Here is a 6000-nt window from a genome sequence, read left to right as displayed (position 1 = left end):
GTTTACGGGACAGTAAAGCAAGATGTAATAATAAGAATAGTCTTAGGATAGATTCTGTTTGAAGAGTGATGCTCATAGTGTAGGAATTCCCTAAGAATATTGTAAATTGTGTGCATCTGCCTAAAGCTGCCTGAACAACCTCACCCATGCCAGGAAGATTTTAAACTCCATGTTTGCTACACTTCTCTGTGAAGACTGTATTTAAGCATACAAAAATGACCTTTCCTGACTTAAGATAATGGTACATCAGGAGTACCTATGCAACTTAATAGGACACTAATAATATATGAAGAAGGGCATCTTGCCTGTAAATGGTTATTTCTTTTTCCTAGAAGAGTGTGAAATGGTAAAATTAAGGATAGCATTTCAGAAAAATATATTTTTAGAAAAAAATTCAAAATCAAAATGAAGGAATGCTGAATGGTTCTGAAGCTTCTGTTACTATAGAAAAGTGTTTAATTCCTGAAACGCCCTTGGCCAAAGTACCCTATACTTTTAAGTACACTTACTGCAGCGGGAGCAGAGAAAGTGTGCCTATGTGTGTTTTTCTTTAAACCATGCCCTCAGCTGTACTGAAAACACAATATATGTTTCTGGTAGAGTGACTGTTCCATTTCATTTTTATGGGTAAATCAGTACCCAAAGCCAATGGCAAAAGCTAGTGATCTTGTAGATGAAGAAAACGCCCTGTAATTTGCTATTGGCATAGCAACTCTTGGGATTTTAATCTTTATTCAAAAAATATATGTATTTAAACACAGGATCTTCATAAAAATGTTCAGACCACATGTAGACAAACACTGACTAGACAATTTACCGCATCCTATGCAATTCACAACTCTAAAAAGAAATTTAGTCTTTTTCTCCTTCTTTTTTTGTGTATATTTTTCAAAAAATGCTTTGCTTCTGGTTTTAGCAGCAAACAGTTTGTTTGGACATGAGTCTAGACATACTGTGATTTGAAGGGTACAGGTACATTCCACATCTCCTGCCAGAAAAATCTATTGATTCCCTAGTTAGTGTCACTGCTGGAAAGAGCAGGCTGAACAGAACAGCTCAGTGACTGAATGGCTTAGCTGTGCAGGGGAATCTGGCTTTTTGGATGAGACTGTGCTATTCAAATTATATTAAAAAATAGCAAAATCTGCTGAAGGAAGCATTTGGGTGTCTCTCTCTGGAGCCATTCTGCCTGAAGGCTGATGTTTTCAGTTTGACTGCCATTTATGCTCCAGCAGAGAGACACATACGTTGTACTTTGCCTTGGAGTCTTCATGTGTTTTATCAAATGACTGCTTAATGTAAAAAAATAAACAGTCTCTTGGATCAGGGTTTGGAACCCAGGTTTTCCTATTTCCCAGAGAGTGCCCTAAATGGTTTGGCTGGAAAGTAACATTCCTGGCCTACTAAATCTTGAATTCCTTTATGAAGGTGGAACAGCTCCAGTAGAAAGAACTAAAACCACCACATTTTCTTCTACCTCAAATAGTCTGTACATCTGCTGCTAGAGCACTCTTCCAGACAGTGAAGGAGGGCTTGAACTCCTTTTGCTGAACACACCCTAGGACCCAGGGTTCCCATGTCCTGTGTAAGTGTGCTAGTCATGGAGCTGTTGGTTAAAAAAAACACCCTAAACCTCAAATGGCTGTCCTGTCATGCTTTAAAGGAAGCCTAAGCTCTGAAGTCTCAGGACTGTCAAGGATTTAAGACATCGTTTCTCACAGGCTCTGGTGGCCTTCTGTCGATGTTCTGCCTCTCTTGGGTCCCAGTCCTCCTGCATATTTATGTACAAACACTGAGAGCTAGGATGAAGGGTCTGGGACTCAAGGTGATGTTCTCAGTCCTGCCAGTGAAGAACAAAGGCTTGAGTAGAATGGATGTATCCCACAGATCAAGGCCTGGCTATGTCGCTGGTGTTCCAGGCATAGCTTTAACCATAGGACCCTCTTGCAGAAATGAGGATTGCTGGGGATAGATGGGATACCCCTCACAAAGAGGGGCCAGAGCATCTTTGCCAATAGGCTTGCTAACCCAGCTAACAAGGACAGCTTTGAAGGATGTTCATTAAAGGATGGAGACTTTGGCCCATGGCTAAGTGAAAGAGCAGGCAACAGAGAGGAAGTGTACACGGGGCATGGCAACCTGGAAAGTTCTTGTACTATACTTGAGAAGGCAGGGCAACTGGGGGCCTGTTGCAAGCACCTGTACATAAGCACACTCAGCTTGGGAAACAAAGAGGAGATGCTGGAAGTCTGCGTACACTCACAGATCTCTTATATCTCTGAGATTACAGAGACATGGTGGGACAGTTCTCATGGTTGCAAAGCTGCAGTGGGTGGGTGCAGGATGGTTAGGAGGGACACACAGGGAAGATGAGTGTGGGGCTGCACTTGTAAGGAGTGGGGAGCTCTTTAACAGAAGAAGGAAAGGGCCATTTGAGCTTACGGGTTGGGATCAGAGGGGAGGTCAATAAAAAGGATCATTGTGGTGGGAAACTGCTACAGACTACCCAGTCAGGAAGAGGAGGCCTCACCTCAGTCTCTGGGAGACTGCGGAGCAAATCCTTCCAGAATTCATGTCCAGGCTCAAGACAGTGAGAGGGAAAAGCCAGCACAGATTCATCAAGGGAAAACTGTGACTGGTTGACCTATTTGAAGTCTTTGATGACATGAAGGGAGAGCAGTGGATGTCATTTCCATTGACTTTAGCAACAGAGTCAACACAGTCTCCATAGTATCCTTGCAGTTCAGCCAGGGACATGTGGACTACAAGGTGGGTGAAACCTGGCTGGACTGTGCACTCAAAGGGTTATGATTAGTGGTTTGAAATCCATCTGATTGCTGAGTACTAGTGACTTTCCTGAGGGTTTGTAACTGAGGCTGCTACTGCTTAGCATTCCTCATCAATGACCTGGGCAATGGGACTTCAAGCTCAGAAAGTTCACAGACAGCACCAAACGGGGAGTAGTGATTTAAAAGCTGCAGATCAAAGCCAGCATGTAGTAGGACCTTGATAACCTGGAGGTCTGACCAGATGACCTCCAGAGGTTCTTACCATCCTAAAGTACTCTATGACTCTTTTCCATGCCAGGAACCAGGTTCCCAAAAGTGAGATGCTGTGAAATGAGGGCAAGATCCATCTCACATAACTGAGATCAGATTTATTTGCTTCTGAAGGGCTGCATTTGGCTGAGTGACAATCCAATACTATACTGAGGGGACCATGCAGGTCATTGACAGAAAAAAAAATTACAATGGAAAATCTAACATTTCTTTATGTGCTCTGTTAACTTATTTGATAAAGAAAAGCATCTCAAAATCTATGTATATAGCCAGGCTACAAAAAGAAACCCATTCTCCATTCCCACAGATATTTTTGGAAGGAACTGCTTAAGAGAAAAGTCAATCTTGCACCATTTCTGAATGTAACTGCCACAAAAAGTGTCTTAAATCAACCAGTGAGGTTTGTTTGGTTTTTTTAATCTTTCAACCCTTTATTGAACTAGTCATATTAAATTATTTCCAGAAGACATGTAATTCAAGAATGATCTGACCAATTTTGAAATATGTTTTATTTTAAATGCTATGAATAGATCATACTTAGATGCTTATAAATTATGTTACTTTGAAAGGGGGACATGAAACAGAAAAAGATGGTTAATAAAAAGATTATAGTGTCTTGCAAATGAATAGCTGGCTACTTAATGTCAGGATATTGCAATGTAAGAAGTATTGACTATTCATTGAAATTAACGCTCATGGCCAAGTGAGTATTATTAAACTTTAGCAAATAATCTTTACAGGTTTTGAAACAGTCTCATTTTGAAAGATCATAATGTCTCAGTGGTTAAATGAAAATGAGATAGTAGCTATATAATGGCAAGCACTATTGAATTAACTTCTAAAAGAAACTCACTAAACGCTTAATACTAACATCGGGCTGAGAGAAACGCAGCTGCAAAGAATTCCATTAAAATGGCAATGCTCAATGTTTCATTTGATTTTAATGGAAAATTTATGAAAGACTGCTATTAAGGCTGGTTGGGGGAGGTGATCACTATCATTATTTTGTTAGTAGAATCAAGGGACTTAATTTTCCTTAGATCTTTAATTGTTCCTTCGTCTTCCCCAGTCCCATCCCTTGCTTCCTAAGAGTATGTATTTATAAAAAAAAATTTAGATTTAAACTGGAGGATAGGTTTAAAAAATGCAGTGATTTTGTTTTCAAATTAGAACATCATTCATTTTTTAAACTAAAGGAACAAATTAATTCCTCAGTCGTCATGGTCAAATGTTATTTGCCCACTAGAAGTATGTATGCCAATTCTACCAAGAGGGTTATTTGTATCTTGAAGTTATGTCTGTTGTCTAGGATGTGAGGAATTGGCCACTGGCAACCAGTCAGAACCATTTAAGGGAAGGATTTTCTCATCAGTATTGAACCTGGAAATGGTGGGTTTTGGACATCTCATTCATTAATTTTGTGAGTGATGACTCAGGACTCACCAAACCTTTTTCTTCCCAAATTTACTGAATTGTGCATTGTATTCTTTTTAACGACTGTGCCAGACTGCAGGGAGACGTCTGCATGAAGTGTTCTAGACACTATTTTTTCCATGCTTAAAAAAGGTAAAATTTTAAAAAGACATTTTTGTTCACTGATGTAAAAAAATGGTACAAGAAGAGCAGATATTTAGTATGAACAAGTTGTAGAAATGTGAAGAACAATATAAGATAAAGAACTGTATTGACTTTAGTTTCACTCAAGGCTTAGCCAGCTCCAAGGGGAGTTGCAGTACCTGGAACAGTACTACAGAACTGTAGTTCAGCCTGGGACCGCAGTACATCAGATGTACCAAGGGATTGCTGTGAGGTGGATGTGCTTGTCTGAGCCTGGGAATGCGGAAAAGACCTTCTGTTAATATAAATAAGCAGCTGAAATAAATGCAGTTATGACATTTTGTAGCAGATAAGTAACTGAGGCATAGGTTTTTCTCCGTTAATACTGGCTGACATAGAAGGTGCTCATGATCTCACATGCTTTGGATGAGCAGATGTTTAATCCTCCTTACTGAAAGGGTTTGAATTCCCTCATCCTTCTCCAGAGCTGGCCCATAGCCCTTGTTTCCTTAAAAAAACTATATAGGGTTGTTCTGTGCTTTGTGATTAGCGTGCAGCCTTATGAGATGGAGAACTGTACTCATTTGCAGTAATTTTGTAATGTTTCAGTACACTGCATAAATTATGGAGTTTGTAATGCCTTGCTTTCTTCTTGGACCTTTGTATTTCTTCTGACACTTCTACCTTCAGTAGTCTGCCTTTTCCAGAGGACTAACCACACTCTGTCACATGAGCACTGTGAACAAACATTACGTTTAGCATATGATAGATTTCTGCTAAATAGCAATGTTCAAAGAACAAATAATGCTCAAAATGGTCAGAGAACAATTTATGAGTTTCAGTACTGTAGACAGAAAAACCTTTAGGGAAAAAAAGATTATTTAAATCTATTAAAAAGTCCTCTGAACTTGCTGTTTAATGTAGCTCCTCACTTACATACATTTTGTCTGTAAAGTGGCAGGCATAACTATGGCAATGAATAAGGAGAATAGCTTCTATATCTTTCCCTGGGTAACTAAATTGTAATTATTCACAGAGATGAATTTATAGGCATTTATAAGCAATATCCAGAGTCTTTTCTACAGTTCTACTGTAGCATAAATATCTACATATATGCAGTACAATTGTATTTACCTGGGTGTTGTTAACACCTTTCAGGTATGAACACAAATGGCTGCAATTGCATTTATTTGTAAATATCCTTGTTCTGAATGTAGCTGTCAGGAAACAGTGTCAGCTCATATTGTAAAAGAAAGCAGGAGGGTTGAGTGCATGGTACGGTGCAGACAACTGAACACGTACTTGTGGAAATTACTTACAACTTACAGAATGGAGACTCTTTAGCTATAGTTATAAAACGTACCATTTGAATTTCTGCATGAAA

This window comes from Grus americana, chromosome 3, assembly GCF_028858705.1.
Source record: "Grus americana isolate bGruAme1 chromosome 3, bGruAme1.mat, whole genome shotgun sequence".
In the NCBI taxonomy this organism is placed as follows: domain Eukaryota; kingdom Metazoa; phylum Chordata; class Aves; order Gruiformes; family Gruidae; genus Grus; species Grus americana.
The sequence above is the reverse complement of the archived record's forward strand: the minus strand, read 5'-3'. Positions refer to the sequence as shown.